Below are 23582 nucleotides of genomic sequence, written 5' to 3' on the forward strand. Positions count from 1 at the left end.
GGTTATTGACTGCAAACAAACATTTTAGCAGAGTTCTTCTTGCCTTTGCTTGCTTATAGGAAAAATGATCTCATCAGAAAGGAAAATTTTTCTTTTGGTTCAGGACCTGTTAAAACTACCTGTCTGGAAGCTTGAAGGATTTATGTTTGCAGTTGTAAAATTTTTATTTGGACTTCTAACCAGTTTTCACTCCAAAAAACAGTGTCATATTTGCAAGTGTTTAAAACAAGCAGTTAATTTGAGGGCAGTACCGGATTGCAGGCAGTATCGGATTGCAGCCAGCATTGATAGGAGTTGGCTTCCCCATCACTCCACTGTTATTATCATTCAAGAACTAAATCTACAGTCAGGTTACTGTTTCATTCTTTCTTATTTGCTCAGTAATCTTAAATAATTGTATAATACTATTTAAAGAGGTGCTCACTTGTATTCTTTCAGAACATATTTTTCAGTCTTAAAAAATCCATTTTTATCTTATTTATATTACTGAAAGCATTTTTCTCAAAATACAGGTGATGATACTGTACAGAACTCCAAAATTACAGATACACTGCTAGAGAACATGAATGCATACAGATATAATTAAACCTTTTTTGATAGCAAAAATAAGTGAGTAAACAAAATGTTAGTGATTCTTAGATAACCGTTACTCCAAGAAATATATGTTACAGACTTCTAATAATTAATTACTAAAGTGTCCACAGAGACTAGTGCTAACTCGTAGAGAAGCCAGGTTAATTTTCTAGTATGTTTTGTTATCATTATGAATTTTTGTTTGATTACTGAAAGAGGGGAAAAAGTTTGTTACTAACTCAGTAGTGTGACACCAAATAAAAAGCAACTTACTAAATATAATGCGTAACTATGTGAGAAACTGAAAAATTTAAATGACTGTAACCTCAAAGGAAAGAGCAAGAAGCACAGAAATGAGCCTCCATTTGGCTGGAGAGTTTGCAGATGTGACTGCTCTGTACCCACTCGCAGGTTTCTCTTTTTTTATGCTCTCTACTTTCTACTGATCCTTCGGTGACATAAATGGCTCACGACTTTCTGAGACGCAGTCTCTCCAGCCAAGGTCTGTCTGCTGGGCCTGAAATTGAACCTTGAGGATGATACGAAAAGTTGAGTTTCTCATCAGAGCTGAGGTTAGGTCTGTGGGCTCAGACCTAGTTTAGCTTGTCAAGAAAGATTATATATATATATATACACACACATATTGTGTAAATCTGCCCTCATTTATCCTCTGACGCTTTAGTTTTGTTTATCTTGTTTGTTCTTTAAATCTTGTAACTAGTGTTGCCTAATTATGCTTGAGCAACTGTATAAAGGATTTTGTTCATATTAAACACCAGAGACCAGGAATTATGAACCTTACACGTATATTTTATTTTCTCATAATTTTATCATTGATTGGAAACAAGAATATATTTCGGGGAAAACAGCCATCCATTTTACTAGCTATGAAACTGTACACATTATTCTCTCTGGGTCTCAGTTTCCTCACTTGTAAAATGCGAAGTGTCAAGGTAATCGTGAAGATTAAATGATTTCACAAATGTAAAACACTTCTAACTATGCCCAGGTTATAGTATGTGTTCAGTAGGTGTTAGTTATTTTATGGTTGGAGTGGTTGTGATTGTCCAATGAGCTTGCTCTATAATTCAGTGTCACAAGTAATGACACAGGATTGGTGAAATGTTGCAAATGAGCGATTTTTGGAGATAAAATAATGTCTCTGCTACTCTACCCAAAACCAGTTCCCTAACTTTATCTCTGGTCACTGGAGTCACATTTTAATGAGCACATTAAGGATCTAGAGCACGTTTCATTAGTCACTGGAAGAACTTCAGATGTTTCCTATAAGTGGCTCTCAAACGTTAGTATGAATTATGATAACCTGAAATACTTATTAAAACACTGATCATTGAGCCCTATCTCCAAGATTTGTTTCATTTCTCCAGAGTAATGCCCAAGGATGTGTCTTCCTCACAAGTTCTCAGGTGATGCTGTACATGGACCACACTTTGAAAACTAAAATGAATGGAACATTTGTTTAGATGCCTAATTTCCTTTTCATTTCTTCTTAATCTCTGTGTTTGTCTTTCCTTGTTTATAGGTAGAGCTCCTGGTTTTAGGTTTCAGATTGGAAACTGGTGAAGGCTAGGTACTGGGAAGCATTAAAAGAGAAGCAATGACAAGGAGAAGACCACGAAAGATAAAAGACATGTTGACAAATGGGATTCTTTACACTTCTATTATGCATTTATAAAACCATATTAAATTTACTTTCCACATTATAGTTGCTATGAAAATCTTACAGAGATTTCTCTTATACTGATCTTATGGGGTACAGAGCCACCGTTTCTAGTCCTGTGGAGTTGTAGGAAATATTAGTAATAAGAATGATTCACTCTATTTCCTTCTAAAAAGGTTAAGGAATATTTTGCTTTATTAATCATCTTTCTCTTGTTTTCGTAGAATTTGAGAATCGCACATTGCCCAACAAGTCATTTTTGGAATATAATGTAACATAGCGTATAGCAGACCCAGTATGTGAGTGGTAATTCTGTTTTTAATAGCTTTTCTAACACTGCTTTGGCATATAAGAACATTATTAAGAGGAATGGCAACATCTCAGTTCTCTGAGTACTTTTAAAAAAATAAGCACTGGATGAGTATTTCTCTGGCTAAATACTGCAATCTCAAAATGAGTCACAATGTTCTTATTTTTTAGAAATTAGAAAAAAAGCCCTCCAACTGCAGAAATTCAATAAACTTTAGGCCACTTGGAATGAGCAATTGATGGGTGACAGAAGGATCTATTCAGCTAATCATAAGCAGTATCTAGAGACTCTCTCTTCTTACAAGTAATTTTCTATTTTGCCATCTTTTAAGAAATGGCCATTAATACAAACTACGAACAAAGCCCTTTCAAGTCCAAGGATGAATTTACTCATTTAACATTATAGACCTTCCCAATAAGGGTATGTACAGTTTCTATCACCCCTGTAACTAAATTTAACCTTATGTTAGAAACACTTCACCTTGTTGGGTATATGCATTTTTAAAACACTCATTTTAATTTGAAATAGCTAATTTTTTTTATATTTAACCCAACTTTAATACAGAGTGACTCAGGAGATACTCTCCCAAATATCTCAATCAGGAGGCCATTTGTAAGATATCCAAAGACAAGTGACCACAGGCATGAGGCCTGGGAAGGGGTTTTGAAACAGCGGCCAAAGAAAACTGTATCTTGTTAAATAGGCATGTTATTTAGAAACAAAGTTGCCCTTTTGAGAACTGTGCTTTGGGAATATTTCCAACTTTGGGGTGACGTTAAGCAAAATAAGAGTTAAAATGGAGTCCTTCAACCTTGTTTTCTAATGATTTTGGAATTTAGGCATCAGGCTCTCTGCCGGCAGTGCCATTTTAGGACTGGGACAGAGAAGCAGCTGAAGAGAAAGAAAAGCATTTTGCTAAGACAGGATGTGCCTATGTGCTCGCTCTCCACAGCTGTGTCCTCAAAGAGGATAAATGAGGGCATATTTACTTATTAATCAACCAAGAGGGATCATACACACAGAAAAAAAGCTCCAAACAAGTCAGATGTTTTGTGCAATCCCTAATTGCCTGGAAATGTGCCTGCAATTCCTAGAATTGGCCCTGGGCCTCTGTTGTTGTAAGTCCAGTCAGAAAAGTAGAAGCCAGTCCCCCAAATCCTACCTATAGCTAGAGCTTCAGATCTTGACATAGTCAGCTATCTCTTACTGAATTTGCCAGAAGGAAAGTGGCAACCAGATTTTAAGTGGCTGGAGCAATAGGGCTGGGATGAAGCTGTGGAATATGTCATCCCTTTAAGAAGAGTCTTAATTACTTAGTTTAGTTTGTCTCTGGTTTCTTGTTTTTTACATCACACGTAGCTTACCTATCAACAGGAGATATGTTGAAGACTACTCATTTAATGAATGTCTATGAGACCGTGCAAGTCCACTTTTGGCTAGTTCCTCACGAGCCTGAGAGAAGAGCTATTTCAGTTTGGAGTGATTGTAAGAGGAAGCTGTGCCATGGGATCTAGACTGCAGTTCTTCACAGCAAGGCTTTATTATTTAAAGACAAATTCAGAGATACTTTGATTTGCTATGCTGTAAGGGGCTCTAGATTCAGTCTCCCAGCTCATTCTTTATTTTCCCGAAGAGTAAACAAGGCCGAAGAGGGACAATTACTTGTAGAGGTTACTCAGTGGTAGATCCAAGACTAGTTCCTAAGCGTTTTGGTTCTCAACTACAATACTTGAGTTTGAAGTGAATTTCCAGATCATTCATATTCAAATGTAAGAACCAAAACACATTCTGAAGTGAAAATAAAGAATTTTCCCCAGAACATTTGATTGTTTTGTCTTTAGAGAATTAATCAAGTTTTATTATTTACAATGTATATTTTTAAAAGGGAGAAAGATTAATAAAGGCAAATACATGTTTATCCTGTAGATATAGTGGAGAAGTGACAATACTTCAGAAAGAATTATAAAAAAACTTAGAGTACATTAGTTATGCTTGGCATTTTATGTCATGATAAGGCAAGTTGTGAAGATGGGTTTGGTTGAGGACTGAGAAGAGGTAAGAATTTATTATTAAAATTCTCTCACTTTTTTTCAAGTATGTGCTTCCTTTCAGCTCTCTACACAGGACAAAGTTTTTCTCATATCCTCTAAGCCATATGGATAAGTGCTTGAGATAAAGTTTAGTCTTCATTCTTTGGACAAACTGGATAAGCCTCCACCTAGGCACATGTGTTTTAATGAGACTTACTAAGACCTTTCCTGAGAAAAAGCAAGGCCCCCAAATTAAATTGTAAAATGATAACTTGTTAACAAACTTTTAAAAGAGGCACTGTGTGCCTAACAAAAAGAACAGAGATTATCTGCCTTTGCAGATTCTAATGCAGATAATCTATTCAGGTTTTCTTGAATAGATTTTTGCACAATAGGGCAGAGTTTTAATGTACATAAATGTGGTTTGTTTTGGAAGTTTCAATAACGTTTACCTTATTGGCAATCATCAATTTTCTTCAAGGATATAATCTTTATAATTTGAGAAATTACTGTATATTGAAGACAGGTTTACTAGTGTCTCAAAAGAAAGACAGTATGAACCACACCGCACACACAAATCAGCAAAGGCTCCTCTAATAACAGAGGTCAGTAGATCAAGGGGTTGAATGGTTGTCATTGGCAATTTAGCACCATTGTATTCCATCTCTTCTTTAGACGCCCCCTCCTTTGCTGTCAGACATATTTGCTTTGCAAAGATAGGCTTTTTGAAATTTTAGTATGGCATTGCTGGTAGTAAAGGTTGAGGCCAAGATATAAGAATGTTACGTAGTTTTGGCCGGAAACACGAAAGCTACAGTAGAGCTGGAACATACTGTCCAGCAAGGGAGAGAAGTGAGCAGGTGGGGCCAGGGCTGACTCTCAGAAAGTACAGGTTGCTCTTTGCTATCCAAAAGGAGAGTGTGCCTACGAATACTTTCATAAGTAGAAATGGTGTGAAAGGAAGAAGCAATTATCATTAATTGGATTTGGGGGCTTTGTTTTATATTCTATATATTCTATACTTATGACAGTGTCACTCTATTTTAATTATTGTTCTTCTATGATATAGTTCTATGTCAAGTACATTATATTACTATAATTACTTAACATTGCTATAAAATGTTTCTTGAGTTTGTCCATCATCTTTAAGATATACTGGAAAATCATAACATTTGTGTTTAAAATTTAAAGCAACAGAAACAGTGCTAGCTGCAGGTGCAATATTTTTGATTTGTTAATGCAAAATTGAGTTTACATATAAAATATTTCATTGCACTTAAATTATATTTTTAAAAGAAAATCTATTCTGATTATTTTAAAACTAAATACAAATAAGTAAAATAATGATTATTACTGATTACTACATGATTGTTATATTTTTTAGGTAGAGGAAAGAGAGTTAAAAAATGATCTAGTCATATCACTGCCAAACATGATGATTGTCAGCTTTTTGTAGCAGCTCACATTCTATGTGGAAGTTTGGTCAATTAGGTTTTCTCCTTGGGACAGTAGTCTGTTCCTCCAGGAAGAATTCATTTGCTGATATTTGTTCCTCTGGTTACCTGCTCTAGAATAAAAACCCTATTAACATGTATATCCAGCTTGATGTGGCCATCTGGTCTACCACGACCTCCTTTCTCTACCTGCACCCGATCCTGTATAAATCGAACTATGTGGGACATTCTAAAACTCCATATTTCCTAGACAAACTGAATTTTTACAGGTTTTTGTGCCTCTGTTAAATCATTCCTGTCTGCATTCCATCTTCAAGAAATTCATCAAACTTTCAAATGTTTGATGGCATCCTTTCTAGTTCCCAGATAGGTAGAAGTTTTCCTTTATTCTATTTCTTTTATTTCCACAGACGTCCATGAGGGCGGTAGGAAGACATCTATGCTCATATCATTGCTCCCCAAATTCTCTGCTTCTTATTGATTTAAATTCCCCAAACTCTTAATCTCATTAAACACATTTCTGGAAGAAGTGTTAATAAGCAAGAAATGTGTGTGTGTGTGTGTGTGCGCGCGTGCACGCGTGTACACATGTGCAAGTGTGTGCAATGATGCGAATGTGTGTGTATTAATTTTAAAGACTTGCAGCTGTTAGAGAGAAGCTCTTGAATAATTCTATTACAGTGTACTGAATAGTTTTAATAAATCCATGCAGTTTTATTTTTCTTTCTTTTAAAGGAATTCATGTAAGAGTCTGAATAAAGGTACTGTTATGACAAATTCTTGCTTAGAATTTTTAACATTTATACATGGTTGCATTCATAAAAGAGGAGACCCAGAAAAAAATGTTTTGACCAATTCAGGAAATATAGCTTTTATGGCCCCAAAGAGAACACCCACAGTAGCTCGTAGAGGTAGTAGAACAGGTTAAGAATTATTGTTTTGAAGCTGGAAGTTCAGAATCAGTTTAGGGAATTGTGGTGTACCTAGGACTTTAAAATTCTATTTCTGCCCTATATATTTCAGAGCTGATGTTTTTCTACTTTTAGATTTATCCAGTGTAATGTACCTTTGATAAAACCAATTGTACAGAATGTGACTGAATCCCTGGCTTCGAGGGAGTACTAGCAAGTCCATAATCATGGCTGTAAGTACAGCAAGGATGTAAAACTCTTGGAAAATGGCATAGGAATTTAAACAATTCAGTACTGAGCTAAGAGACTGAGACTAATAGGTAGAATCTTGTTACTGAGATAGTATAATTTGCCAAGATTAATAGTTGATTTACTTGAAACTAATATTTATGATGTTTAAGAATTAAATCCACAAAGAAAGGAGAAGAAAGGCTATTTTATAATGGCAAATTTTCAATGAGAATAGTAGCCTAAGTAACAAAACCAAATCATTTGTGTGGGTGGGGGACAAAAAGATATTTCAAATTCTGGCTCCTTCTGTGGTCCTTCTGGTTCACCTTCTGAGAGTAAGTCTCTCATTCCTATATCACCACTTCATATGCATGTCCTATGATCTATCTCCAATGAACTGTGGATCAATTCCCGAGCATATTTTCTTTTCATAGCACTCTTCTTTTGTAGATGCTAATCCATCTGCTTGAAATGCCTTTCCCATTCTTGCTTGCCTGAAAAACCCTCCTCATGCGTCAGGGCCCAGTTCACATGTTTCCTCTTCTGTGCATTTTCTCGCCAACTCTAAGTAGACAATGGACTTTGCTACAGTTTCTGTGCTCATAACACCCCGTCACCTTCACCGAGTCTCACATTTTATTTCCACTAGCACCTATCACATTGTTTGACTTTCTTTTTCACATCTTTCCCCACTGGACTGCAAGTTCTTTGAGGAGAATATGTCTTATTGTTCTTTGCATTTCCAGTATCTTAAATAGTGCCAGCTTGTCTACGGCCACGCTACCCTGAATAAGCCCGATCCCATCTGATCTTGGAAACAAAGCAGGGTAGGGCCTGGTTAGTACTTGGATGGGAGACCACCTAGGAATACCAGATGCTGTAGGTGTAAAAAATTAAAAAATAAGGAATTGAAAGCTGACAAGGTCTTGCAATCTGTGAGGTCAAACAAGGGTTGCCTCACCTAAAAAAAAAAAAAAAAAGTGCCAGCTCTTAGTAGAAGCTCAAAAATGTTAAATGAATGAAGGGGTAAAGAAAACAATTCTGTAATGTTAGATTTACCTCCATAAAATAGACTTACATTAAATTGTTTAAGAGAGATGGACATTATAATGCATTTGTTAAACTCAGAAATAAAGAGACTTTAAGAGTGCTATACTTCCTTTGGGAGATAGGCTTTCTAGAATATTGGACAACTAGAGATACAGATATCATTCAAGGGCACCTGGGCATTTGACAATGCTTTCTCTTCACAGAAGAGAAAGGCCCTGATTATGTTAAATTTTTCATCAAGAACAAGGTTATTTGTAAATGGTTCCTTCTAGAAAAGTATATAAATCATTGGTGTAAATTTTTCTAGATTGATGCTGAAAGACTGGCATAACATATGTTGCTTCTTTCTTAATGTTCACAGGAACCTAAAAGGCTAACATGGTAGTCCAGGAAGGGAGACAGAAAAACTACACTAAAATATGCTACTCCTGCAGTATATTCTATAATGTCTTGTACAAGTGCTTCATAAATTAAGAATTCATAGCAGGTGTCATGTATGATCTTTCCCTGCCATCTGTGATCCACCTGCAATGCTGCAAATTATTTATACTAGTTTGCATTGATTACTCTCATCAGCACTCTGCACTCATCAAAGATTGTCTATACAATGGAGAATGTCTTTGATTCATAGAAAATTTATTCAGGTCCCCAGGTAAGAATTAATGGAAATGAACTGAATATGCACTTAATGTGAATCTGTAAATAAGCGTCCCCTTTTGGTGTCATCACTAACATGTCTGTGAGTTGCCTAAGATTATATTATGAGTCAAAATACCATAGTTCATCCATGACCTAATTGATCTCATCTGCACGTGAATTCATCTTTTGCAGGTTATCACCCTTCCTTCTTTGTGTATAAGTGGCTCCTATTTCTAAAATTGGTGGCAATTGAAATGGAATATTTCAAAATCTACTTCTTAGAAAACTGTTGCCTTGGAAAACTCTATCTGTAGTAGCCAGTTACGGAGAATTATACCAGAGCTTCTTGACCATTATGTTAAAGCACATTTGTGTGTGTAGAATACCATAGTACTATGCTGAAATACTGATTCCTTCAATTCTCAGGTGGCCAAGACAAAAGAAAGCCCTTGGATAGTACTGGTGGCAACAAGCAGTCTCATACAGTCTGCTAGTCAAATGTGATTATTCCAGTCTGCTAGTCAAATGTGATTATTTTTTGTCTGCGCCACATTGTGACAAAATTGGGGAAGGATTGAATTGTATCATGTTGATATAAAAACCCATTGAAGTGTATCTGCAAGAGAACTACAAGGACACTGAGAGGGTTGTCGTGTAGTGGCTAGGAGCCTAAACTTGATGACGAGCTGGGTGAGTTTGAATCTCTAGTCTGTCCTTTCTAGTTGTGTGGCATTGGACAAATGACAGCTTCCCTATGCTTCATTTTTCTTATATACAAAATGGAGATAATAATAGAACCTAGGCTATAGGATTGAGAATAAAAATTAATACAGCTAAAGTCTTAGAACACACCTGATATTCAGTAAAGGTGATGAAAACGTTTACTATTATAATTTATTTTCTTGGTGAGGAATACGTTCAATTATATAACTGATAAGAAAATTTGTCTCTGGTACTTAGTATGTTATCATTAAGATGCATTCAATTCCAATACACCACAAGCAAGTACAATATTTTTATACTTATTCATGTAAAATCTATAGCACTAAGGACTTCCATTAAAATTCTCATTATCTCACTGACATCGTCCTGCAAGCAGAAATTGCTTATTCTGGATGAGTTTTATAAAAGTCCAAATAATTTTTTGAGGGGACCAGACTTAATGACTTTAATAACTAGATAAATGGTAGGTAGAAAACAAAAACATTCATGAATTGCAATAGTTTGTTAGCCAGATAATTCAGTTACCTAGATTGTTTCACAAGGGAAAATTTGAAGAGCAAACAGGATACTGGAAGCTCCACGTTTCCTATAAGGGTAGTCAGGTTGATGGATCAGGGCATCTGTTTGGGGAAAGAACATGGAAATGGATTTCTAATATGTGGACCTGAGAATAGACATTGGCTCTAATTAAAACACAGAACATATCCCTGAAATTTGACTTTTTTTCTCATCTAACCATTCTCCTATGCCAACCAACCTTAGGACTTAACTTTGATTAGGACAAAGGGGAGGTGCCAAGTTGATCAGAATTTGTAATTCAATTGACTCAAACTATAAAGTTTTATACCTAAAATGGGAAAAATGTAATGATTACAAGATTCTTTTTTAAATTATAGGTAGTACATGTATAATTTTTTTTGATTTGTAGTTAAAGCTGATAAGGACTTAATATTTCAACAGCATCTTTATTAGTGGTACCCAAAGAATTGCTGTATAAGTTGATACAGTTCAAGGATCTTTGTGTATATGCTATTATGTTTGAGGAATACTAACAAAGATTTTTTTTTTATCTCATCTTATCAATTCAATGCTTCAGTTCATTTCAATCCAACACACATCTCATCACTGCTTCCTCTTTGAAAATTAAGTCTACCTCTTAACTAACACTGCGATCAAGCTATAAATTAATCATGCAGTTTATTCACCCCAGCGCTATAGTCATTCCCCCATAGCAACTTGGATACCTTAGAGTGTAAGTTGACTATGGAAGTGCACAAAATGGCATCTTAATGACCTAAAAGAGCTAATACACTTCTGTAAGTGCCTAGCTAAATATCACAGAGTGACTTGGACGCTGGGGAAGGCTTGGCTCATTATTCCACTCTGCTGAGCTAAATCATTTAGGTTCACTTTATTTGCTGTTGGCCTTTTTCTTTTCTTTCTCTGCTCATGCATAAAGAATATTGATTTAAATAAAAGATACTGTAAACATGCACTTTGTTAGGGAAATCTGACTATGCAAGTATAATTTCAAAGGTCAGAGTTCTAGCAATGCTTGATTTATATTAATTTGTGCTTGAGGAAAATGCCTTGACTAAATTAAAAAAAAAAAAAGAGTTTGATTCATGTACTGCTTTGTGCTTTTCTATCATGTTCTCCCAGAGCTGATCAAATAGGAAAATTATGTTTATCAGAAAATCTTATACTTGGGATCACCCAATATAGTACAATAGATTCAACCTCTGGGAAAAATATATAGCCTGAATTCAAGTCTAAAAGAATTTGGACTTCCATCCCAAAATGTTCTGCCTTAGTCAAATAAACAGTTTTTATTTTTAAAGATTATTCTGTAGCTGTTTCTAGGACAACACGTTTGTAATTCCATAAAGATATTTTAATGATGTATCTTTACAGACATAGAAATACTAACAAAATAAAAATAGATGATCATATGTTCTATGTATTGCAAAATGGTAAATAATTTAAGTCTTTTGCCTACTCTAGTAGAAAATCTGTCTTTAAATGCATTTATTTTACTTTTTAAAAAGCATTTTTTTTTGCATGTAAATTCACTTTTTAGTGTTGGTTTTGTCTATATCAAAATGTACTTTATTAATAAGTTGAACTAACTAACATTTTCATGGAGTGCTGTTCCTCCTGTGTATTTTCAAAATTATTTATTTACCATTTTATTACTTTAATTATTCTGTAGTCAAAGATAAAAATGAATTAAAACTTTCTAAGTTGATAATCAAATACAATTGACAATAGTGTTATAAGCACAAAATCCCTCAATCATCTAATACATGTATTTTGTTTTTTAACTTGGGCTTCTTTTTTTTCTTTGCCAGATTTGGTTCTAATTTCCAGATTTACCTCTTATTAGCTGAATTGTAAAATAGAGATAATAATTACTATCTTATAAGTTGTTGAGAAAATAACTGATAATAAATGTGACCATTTAGTAAGTGTTCACTCTCCTTGTAATGTGTTAAAAACCATTTTATTCCATTTCATCCTTATGACAAAACTTTAAGGTAGGTAGCAATATCATTATATTCCTAGATTTTTTAAAAAAACTGAATTTAAGAGAAGTTATTTAACATTCAGGATCACATACCCATCAAATTGCAGAAACGAGATTGAAATTTTGGCAGTCTGACTTTCAAAAACAAAAACAAAAGTTAGCCACTAAAATGTGTCCTAACTACAGGTAATGTTTTTAAAGGACATAGAATATTACCTACAATCTGATAAAAGCTCAATAACTGACTACTATAATTAAATATAATCATTGCTTTGTCATTCAATAAAAGATATCAGATATCTGCATGATTAGAATTCAAAATTAATAATAGAGTTAATGAGTTTTTACTTATTTCGATAGTTGAAATTCTAGACCTACCACTGGCTTAGTTTACAGTTACGTTAGTATTTTTGGTGGTATATATTTTTCTTCACTTGAATTCCAATTTTAAGTTTAGTACTTCTCTTCAGTGTCAAATTCTTTAGTTTTGACAGATTTATAATCTTTCAATAGTCATATGCTAATACAGTGTACAGAATCAATTCTATTTGTTTTAGGTATATGTGGATCATTTACCATTCCACGTCCATAAGATTCCATTAGGTTTCCTGTGCCAAGTTCATGAAACTTTTCATTCATTTGAATTATTCTCCAAACTCCAATTCACATCTCTACACTTCTACTGCCATTTTTTTCACCAACTTTATTCTTATATGCCCCCATAAAACTCTTACAGTACAGAACATACATAATTTTTATGTCACTGTACATACTACTTTACTATTTGTCTCTGTCTCCACATGTTGCTAAAATACTCAAACATTTCCCAGAAAAGAATCTTAGAGCCCACATAGTTCATGTAAAATATTTCTTGTACAGTAATATATATTTTATTCAGGTATTTGTAGCAATTTTGTTTCAAGGTGAGCATAGCCCTTTGTTGTTTCACAGTATGGGTCATTTTTTTCTCTATAAATGCCCAGAGTATTGTACACAGATATGGCATCATGATGAGGTTTTGTAAACTTGAGATGTACTTGGTGTTTTCAAGTAAATGAAAGTGATTCTGTTCTAGAGATAGTCCTGCTCATCCTTTTAAGAATGAAATGAATAGTCATTGCTAGTTCTGGTGTTCCTAAATTATTGTATCTTGAATTTTTTTTAGAACAGAGGGCTAAAAACAAAGATCAAAAGACTGTCTGTTTAATCTCTGTAACATTCTGTTAGTTCCCACTACACACCAAAAGTTAATTTGGGAAGACCCACACATGCCTAAGAAATAAAATTGGATAAAAAATATATATGTGTAAATATACATCTATTTTGTGTTATATGTACCTGTATACAAACATATATATACATTATAAATATATCATGTGCATACATACATGTATATATACATGCAATCACGAATTTTAGAGGAATTATGATATATTACTATACATATTATATATGATAGAATATGTTATTATAATTCAGTCAAATAGTTCTTTTTATTTAAAATAACTAGATAGTTATATTTTTACTTGACTTCAATTATATGACTAATAGCTCTAGTTTTCTATTTCTCTCTGTGCATTTACATATAGGTGCATCTGTGAAATAGGTTTATTTAATGCAATGAAACCTTTTTATAAAGTTTTGCTATCCCATCTTTTCAATTATATCAATGTAACAGAATATATTTTGAACATTTATTACGATACTGAGTAATTCTCTCTCATTTTAAATTGAGACCCTGAAAAATGGACCTATATTCCTCAATATCACATATATTTTTATTACTTATATTGAGCATTTGGGTTTAACTTTATTATTATCTTTGTTGTTTAAATAAAACAAAAGCCCAGTCAAACAGAATCACTTATGCAAACAACTTTAGAGTTGAAGTCAATCTTATTGGTCATTAAGTCCGAATTCTTCATTTTATACAATATTTTAAAATGAGGTTTGTATTTATAATTTTTCATAAATAAAAATTAAAATAAAATCCTTCACACTAAAGTTAGAATTTTTTTTTAACTTTCAGAATTTTCTGTGACATTTTAGTGAGAACGGAAAAACTATCCATTACTTGGTTTTCAAGTTTCTCTTTAAAATTTTATAACAGCATCACTTCTTGAGATAGCGTCTCCTAAAATGGCCTGAGGTCACCTCTATGGGATAATGGTGTATAAATACATTTTAGTTAGTTCAGTGGTAATTAGTGACACAGGAGTAAAAAACCATATTTTACATTCATGGATATTGAGCTTAGTGAATGATGTTTTGCTTTAGAAGAGTCTGTTGGGGGCCATTATGCATAATAATGAGGAGAGAACATGTATTGGCATCTACACCCCAGGCAACAAGGCCTTGAGAAAGCTCAGTGTTGGGTTCCACTGCCTGAGTGACATTCCAGACTGCCCTCCCCAGCAGAGCAAAGCTGCAATCAATGTTTTACTGCAAAGATCATTACCTTTTTGACACCACTTTCATTGTCCTTTTCATCTTAAATTTCTCTGAGAATGAGTTTTATTCACTCTATAACTATAATACATCTAGTTTTGACACTTTTTATCAGTAATTACAAAAAATCAGTAGACTGGCATTTGGAGCAATTCAGATATTGTCTAACTCTACTGTGACTCTTGATTTTGTAGAGCTTCTAATATGAAATACGACAAGCAGACTTTCCTGCTTTGTACAGTAAGGACCAGAAAAAGAGTATCTGCTCAAAGTCCCCTCATTAGAGGCAACTTTCATACACCCCTTCTAAACCAGCATTATACCCATCTTGCTCTATCTCCTTTCCCTACTCTGTGTTCCTTCTTGCACACATCATACACTGACATTAAAATATATAATTATGAAATCACTCTGTCTTTCCAGTGGAATGTAAGCTCCAGGAGAATAGGATTTTGTCTATTTTATTCAGCTTTGTATCTTTAGCACTAGAACACTATCTGGCATATTTTAATTGGATGAATGAACGATAAAATTACGAGAACTTTGAAGCTGCTTGTATATATTCACCTTATGAGTTGACAATCCAGCAGAGTAGATTTCAGCATTTATCTCACATTAATTGAATTCTGACTATGTACTAGGCATTAGGATAAATGAAGATGAAAATGACAGAATCCCTGCCATATAGAACTTACCAACTTGGAGAACATTATATTACCCTAATTTTCTGGGCATGGTTTTTAAGACTACATAACTAGAAGTTCCTTTTACCTACAGAGTAGAAAGCTAAATTTGAATATCATAAGAGACACCCACTATAAATCTCAGAATAGAGTTAGTCTTATGAATTAAATCATTATTTCTATCAGCCATTACAGAATGCAAACATGTTAGCAGGGGCGTGGGAACTTATTAATGCAATAGAACTTATGATAAGCCATTTTCATTAAAAGTTTTGACTGAACCTATTATGTGCAAGGTAGATCTATATTCACATTCACAAATTATGTAGAAGAGGCAAGGGAGAAGATCAGATTTGTGGAAGGAAGAAGCTAAGGACTGAGAGAAGTCTCGATGGAGCATAGGGTTTCGTCAGGAGTCTCTGTCTTACCGAGAAGAGGACCTGGGGTAAGTAGGGGAGAACATAAGGGGCCGGAGCATTTGGTAGGCAGTAATTAAAGGGAAGAGGAAGTCAGGTACAGAAGTAAATGTTTGCCAAAGAATAATGTTTATGACTTAGAGCTTTTCATAGAATTTTAAGGTAAATTCAGATATTAAAATTTATCTAGGTCAACCCTTTATCCTAGAAGTGAAGAAAATGAGACCTAGAGAAATCTTTGGTGATTTGCCTATGGTCAGTTGCTAGAACTGTGATTGACTACTATGGTTTTATGACCATAAAAAAAAATTTTTTTTTTCCCTTTTGCTAACCAGCCTTGAGTTTTGTTTAGGGATCTGCCTTTTATGCCTAGATCATGTGGCATAGTGAGCCCCATTCACAACTACAGGAGTAGAGGATGAGACCTCAGACTAAACCAACCAGAGGACTCATATCCCTGGACACACTGATGGCCTCAGCATGACTCAAGCTAACGTTCAGGTGACACATTGCTACCTCCACTTTTTTTCCAATCCCAGGAAGAACTGCTCACTATTTCTAGCTCAACTCAAATTTGCAAGGATGAGAGACTGAAGCGGCTCCAACCATCTTGCTACCTCTAGATAGAGCTTGCCTGTGACTTGAGCCAAGGCAGAGGATTTGGGGCCCAGGAGGAAAGAGGACTCAGGGTCTGGTGTCATTGTTGAGACTTCTGCATCAAGCAATGCCTGAAATGCAACAAAGCCTACTGGACTTCTCAGTTTCTTGAGCCATTGAACTCCTCTCTCTCTCTCTCTCTCTCTCTCTCTCTCTCTCTCTCTCTCTCTCTTCTTCTTCTTCTTCTTCTTCTTCTTCTTCTTCTTCTTCTTCTTCTTCTTCCTCCATGCTTCCACTGAAGTTTGGGTTTATTTTTTTTTTACAATCTAAATGTTTGAACTGATACACTAGTTGCCCAGTTCAGTTCTTACCTGTTTGGTGTTTGGATGTGTTTGGATGTGTTTCTTATACCCTGACATAAGGACAGTCACATAGGTAAATGTGTCTGTTTTCTATAATTTGATAGAATTAGTTTTAATTCTAACAAGGCCACAAAAGATTTAGTATAGTATAGAGGTTAATAATAAATACCAAGTTTGGAGTAGAAATCCAGGAGTTCACATCCCCTTTCTGCTTGTAAGACCTTCACTAATTTCCTGAAACTCTTCTTTCCAGCTCTTTCAGACACATATGATAGTTATGCTTTTCTCATGGGATCATTGCGAGGATTAAGTGGGATTTTACGCCTATAGTACCTAACAGAGCCCAACACAAGGTAAACACTCAGAGATGGGTTATGGTGATTAATATGATGTTGTTTAGCTCAGGTCCAGCATAGAGTCATTGCTAACTAGATGGTGGGTTAAATATAGATTGTTTTAAAGTAGGATCAGAAGAATTTGACCTTATTCTCTCCTTAGAATATTTTATTTTTAAAATCTCACTCTGGTCCTTTTTCAATTTTGTAACCTTTATTTAGGCAATATTTTTTTTAGACTTTCATTTCTTCATGTTGTTTTCAAAAGCCCCATTTGGGATTTTATTTCCATCTCTGATTTCCCTCTGTATGACTGGGCTATTTGATAGACAACCTGCCTGGTAATAAAACATGATCAGAGAAACTGACTGATCCATTTATTTTTCTTTCCAATAATGCTTCTTACAAGTTTCATTTTCAGAGACCCCAGTCATTTTTTGGCCTAATAAATACCGTTTTATGTTTTGAAATATATGTTAGAACAGGTAGAAAAATAGATCTTTTACATCTTTGCAATGATGTTATCTTCTTCACAAGGGTAAACTCCTTTTGCATTGATAGAACAATTCTTTATGTACTTTTTTATATTAAAGTTTACCTTAAATTTTGGCAATTACACTATTTAGGGGTTGAAGTTCTCTGATTACATGTTAACTATCTTTTCTTTACTTTGTGTTAGCAAATTTTACGTAAAAATGGACCACATGCTGAGCAGAATGGGATAACACAGGCAATGAATATATTCTCCTTACTGGGTGATCAATGAGAATCTGTGTATGTAAAGTAATTCTAAGGCAAAATTTTCTACTTCTTTTTGTTCTATATAATAAAATTTTATGTGTATGACTGGTGTTTTGTTAAATTCCAGCAAAACTTCATTAATGTGAAATCATTTTGAAGAAGATAATGTTATTTGTAGTTCTTTAAACAGAAAAGCTTCTACTGTATTTTTAAGGTCTGAGCTCCTAGGACCCTAAACAAAAGTCTACAACTGACTTAGAATACAAGAATATTATTTAGAGCATGGGAAAACCAATGGACCTGGCAGCATTTCTGACAACCAATGTCTCGAGTGGCCACTTGGGTAAAAGTCCATTAAATGTCTTTGTCAATGATACATAAAAATATAATTTTTCCAAGTTAGAAAATTTCTCTGAATCAATGTGACATAGTAGCTTGAATGATAGATTTTTATGAATTTAGTGCAATCTAAAGTTTGGTGATCAAGATGGTGACACACACAGTTGTATAGATTTATCTGCTAGTAAATTTCTCATTAGTGCGAATGGAGTGGCTGAGAGAGAAAAATATACTTAAATAGTCTGGTTTCTTCCAACAGCACCAGCTTATTTCTTTTCCCTTGTTTCTAGGTCCTACTATAAAATGGAGCAAGTTTGCAAGTTTATCAGTCAGGTTCTTAGCCGCAGAAAAATAATCCATTTTAGCTGGTTTAAACTCAAGGGACTATTACAGGGCTCACATAATCATTGGTAGATCTGATGAAACAGACACTGGGAGTTTATAGGAATACTTTCTCAAACTGTATAGCAGAGCTGGACTGCAAAGGGAGCAGATGACTTTCCAAGAACCCATTGAATCAAGACTACTGCTACCTGTCAACTCCAATCCCATGTAACCTCTGCCACTATCTATCTGCACCAGAAAATTGTATGCCATACCCCTCTGTGAAACTGTTTAAATTCATAGTCTCATGGGATTACAGCTGATTGACAGAACCTAAATTGTCTGGAATCTTACTTGCAAAGGAATCTGGGAAGTCTAACTTTTAGCCTTCAAGCCACTGCAGAACAGAAAGGGCAGCTAGAAGAAGGCTGGAATGATTGCTCAGTGAGCCAGTTATAGAATCTGCCACGTGAGTTCTAGATGTGTATATGTTTTAATGATGTAAGAATCTGATTTGAGGTATCCTTAGGAGTAGACAATTCAGATTAAATTCCTGAAATGTTTGGGTCATAAATATCTGACAATTTGGCAGGGATGTACAGAGGGAAGGGAGAAAGATGGGAAGGAACAAGAAGGGATTAACAGAAGCCAGGATCCTAGGATCAGACAGACTCATACTGGGAGATCTTCTTTAAATTCTTTAAGCTCTTTATACCCCCTCTCTCTGCCCTGCTTTCTTCATGGGCAATCACTAACATAAGGCAGCTGCTTGCCTTCCCCCTTTATCTTGCTCATTCAACCTCTTAGTAGAGGACAGAAACCACTTATCTTCCTGGGCAAGACAGAAAGCTCTTGTCTGTGAGTGAGGAATAAATGATTTTCGATTTGGCCTTTTCATTTTCTATATGACTAACATCAAATGCATCATTAAATACATTGACATCCTCCCACCATCACCACTACATAAGAAGATGGGTAAACTTGTTCCTTACCAGAGGTGTGCACTTCATGCATTTGGAGCTTCCTTTTCGGAGCTTGGTGCTATTGCCAGCAGTGTCTGTTTGGGGAATGCTCAAAGACTGGTGGGATTTGGCATCAGTACAACTACAGGGATGGGAATCTGAGATTTTAGCAAACATCTTTCGGCCCCACATCAAACTCTCAATTCCCCAGCCCTGCTGAATTAGCTGCTTCTCTCCTCTCCTCGAGTGGCAGCATCTGGACAGAATCTTCAAGATGAGGAGCATCTGTTCCCACCCTTGAATTTTCAGTTTCTCCCTAAAACTCAGACCTAAAATCTAGTGCATAGCTAAGCCAATGAGCAAGCTGTGTGTTTGAGTGGCAAATCCGAGAGTGACTACCCCTTTTCTGAGCGGTTCTGCAACCTCTCTGCTAGTCCTGCTGCACACAGGGTCTGTTGTCTGTGGATCCCTCAGACTGGCTCCTGCAGGCAGGGCTGAATTTTGAAAAGGACCGAGTTTGTTTAGAACTTCCTTTCAGGGATCTTTTGATTCTCATTATCTTTAAGTATGAGAAACCGAGATATTATGAGCAAGATTGGAAAATCCACGCACTTCCCCCCCCCAATACATGCAATTATTGGGAGACAAATGTTTAGACTTCACTGGAGTGTTTGGAACAAGCAGTTTCAAAGAATTACTTAGTAGCTCTTTGTAGAGAATTTCCACTGTTTTTGTTTCTCTTCAAAAACAAAGAAACAAACAGGAAACCTAAATCAATTGTTATTTCAAAAATTCTAAACTCTTCTGTGATTTTTTAAAAAATAAGATACCCATTATTATCAAAAGTCTATGGAATTGGCTGTTGCCCCACTCACACAGATGTCCTTGTCTTTTTCAACAATTCAGCACAGTTGGCTGGGTGAGTCAATCCTATTGATGTCTGCTATTTGGTAGAAAGTAAATAGTCGTTTGAGTCTCATAAAAGACAATAGTAATCTTTTAATAGGGACTACTAATATGAATTGCTGGATTTAATTGCTGGAAGTGTCAACTGTATGTCAATTGGATGAATGCTTTTCCAAGTGAAAGGAAAAATTCAAATGGTTAGAAATGTTTTCTTTTCAGACACATAGTCTTCAAGTTAATAAAATTTAAATTTAAGAAATATATTTCCGCATAAATGCAATGCTGAAACTGTCTTGCATTTGACTACTATCAACTCTAATGGCATTTGTGACAAATATGCATTAATTAAAGTGTTTTGCAACAATAATTTTTTTTAGTGTTAAACAAATTTCCTTTGAAATAGTCTTTGTAGCAGAGAAGTGGAGGTTTTATTTAAAGTAGAATGCCATCAATATAACAGGAAACCTACAAATTAAAAAGCTTTGAATCCTGTTCACTTGTTATTTGGGCAAACATTCTGCATTTGTTTTCTCTAGGTAAACTAAGGATAATTATTCTGAAATTAAAAATTTATTGGGGGATTAAATACAATCACTGATTTACTCCAAAACGACTTATTGGGCACCTATCTATGCTAGGCACTAATCTACCATTCTAAAACAATACTCATTACTGCCATTAAGAAGCTGTAATCCAGAGTATGCAAAAGCACTTTGGACATGTCGAAGACATGCTAAACAAATATTTGTAGTTACTGTTAAAAAATGTAAAGATGGAGTAATTATCTATCATATCGTTGGGATAAAGTATTCAGTGCTCTAGTCTCTAATGTCTCTTAGTATTTTCTTTCTCAAAACCACAACGGCAAATTCCTAATATTCTCTAACACTCTCTAACATTCTCTATTTTTAAGTGGGTAGGCCACTTCCTACCACCAGTGTACAGATTCCAGAGGCTCCACATAGCTTTATAGTCGAATGTTTATAAGCCCTGTCCCGCGGCAGAGACTGATGAAGGACAAAAATATTCGAACATTGCAAATGGTCTCGAACTGCTGTCTCATTACTTGATACATGAGACTTCTAAAGCATCTCATTTTTCTTGGGCTGTTTTTTTTTTTTTTCATAAATCTCCCCCAAGATACTTTCTTTTATATTCATTTTAGATATAATGGTAATGACGCTGTGTCTTCTTGGATGTGAACTGGTGAAAAAGGGATGCTGACTGATAAAGCATTGATAATTCTTATCAAGGATCACTGTATTTCATTTCTGAGAACCCATTCCTGTGGAGGAGCTATTTAGATTTGTGTTAATTTAGTGATTAATGTGGAATGGTATCTATTATGTGTGTAGCATACATTTTCATTTTCTTAAAGAAGAGTATTTCAGTTAAGAATTACACTAGTCATCTGAGGAACTAACAGTGAAGAATGGAAAGAATCCCTCTGTGCTAAGTGCATCAGAAGCCTTGTGTGAACCCAGGATGAACAATGGAATTGGCCTTGGTTATCTTCTAATTAATAAAGATAGGTTAAAAGCAATATTTTGGGTTCAGAGAAAACACCAGAACAATTTTTGTAGTTATAAATTCCAGTTTTTAACAATTCTCAGTCTCAGGCAGTTGTTTTACTTATCATAAAATGGCCCAATATTGAATTTTGAAATGGAATACAGGTGGTTCATAACAATAGCTCTCCACAGGGTACCGTGAATTGAAGCAACAATATGGAGGCTTGGAATTTTGAAAATCTCCGAAAGCTAACAGGGGAAATAAGGTAAAGTACCCAGCTATGAAAGGACTTCTATTAAGACCCTGGAAACTCACAAATTTGTAAACATTCATTGGGCCCTCTAATATCAACTGCAACTACGCCTCTATTTTTCAGAAGTAGTGCTGTCACCATGTGATCAATGGCAGTACAATTTCAAGAATGATTTGAGGCATTTTGAATGAGATTGGACCAGACCTGAGAATTATATATAGAGTATGATTCTCTTTCTAGGTTATAGACTCCTTGAGAATTTGATGGAAGTATGGATCCTCTTAGAAAGATATACATATACAGTTTTAGGGTTTTCAATGAAACCTACAAGTGGTGTTTCCATTAGATTTTTGGACCCTTTCCTTGTCTTGGACTTGCTTGCTAGTGAGTGCTTTTTTCATCAAAACTCCACATGCTACATAATCGCCATTGGAATACAAGGAAGACGAGAGTAATGAAATCACATAGCTAAATATTTCTGAGTTCCTTAAAGTTTTGTGGTTTGGTCTTAATAAAACCAACTCCTATATTTCCAATGCCATTGTCATTGGAAATGACCATGGCCTGCTCAAAGCCTGCCTTGAATGTCTGAATAGCCTCTTATCTGTTTAATCTGTCACTATTACTGTACCTCCCATTCCCCTGCCACACGGGCTGCCAGAATGATTGATCCAAAACATATATTTCATGATTGAAAACCTTCCTATGTTCAAGCCCTAAATCACTAAGTTGAATGCTTTAATCATATTGCCCTGGGTATCCCTCCAGCCTCCTGTCCAACAGGTCCATCTCTTACATTCTTATTAGATTCTCAATTTTTACTCCCCATCATAGCAGAGACTGAACACACCATCATGGTTTATATCTCCAGTGTTTGCCCTTTTGCTTGGAATCTACTTTCATCTCTGCCCTCCTTGTGAACCGTTTCTCATTCTATGAAATTCAATGCAGAGGTCAATACCTGTGAGAAATTCTCCCAGACAGCACTCTTCACTTTCCCTCTGATTCATGGAATCTTAAACATAATTCTACTGATGCTTTTATTATACCATATTTTAATCTTATTGTTTACTTACTTGAATCACCAACTAGATACTAGCTTTCTCGTGAATAAAAAATTTTCTGTCTTTGCACCCCAGTACCATAGGCAGCACACCGTACAAATTTGTTGAATTGAGAAGTACAGTCATTCTTTTTAAAATTTTGTTTAAAATCTCTTATTTTTAGTAATAAATGTTTAATATGCAGGAAAAAAAGGATTAGTAGTATTTTAATTAATTGTCTTTTAGAGCATTAAAGTAGTAATATAGTAGTAGTCTTTTAAAACCATGCAAAAGCCGATGTTATAAAATGAGTCTTAGAAGGGAAGATTGAGGATATAAGTAATTGGTAGAGCCGCCCTAAAACATGGACAGAAAAATTAGGGAAAACACATAACATACAGATGAGCACCATGGTACAGTAAAATGACAAATATTTCTAAATATCACCTGGAGGCTGGCTCTAAACTCCCAAGATCAGTTTAAAGTGGGGGAAGTTGGAGAATGAATGTCATGACTTTTATCTCAAAGAATG

At 35.0% G+C, this 23582-nt stretch overlaps 1 pseudogene; it reads left to right on the forward strand.

The window, feature by feature from the left end:
- The first annotated feature begins 7957 nt into the window (after positions 1 to 7957).
- Positions 7958 to 8076, forward strand: LOC111732193 (annotated as a pseudogene).
- The last annotated feature ends 15506 nt before the right edge of the window (positions 8077 to 23582 follow it).

Source organism: Pteropus vampyrus, unplaced genomic scaffold, assembly GCF_000151845.1.
Source record: "Pteropus vampyrus isolate Shadow unplaced genomic scaffold, Pvam_2.0 Scaffold11, whole genome shotgun sequence".
NCBI classification, from domain to species: Eukaryota; Metazoa; Chordata; class Mammalia; order Chiroptera; family Pteropodidae; genus Pteropus; species Pteropus vampyrus.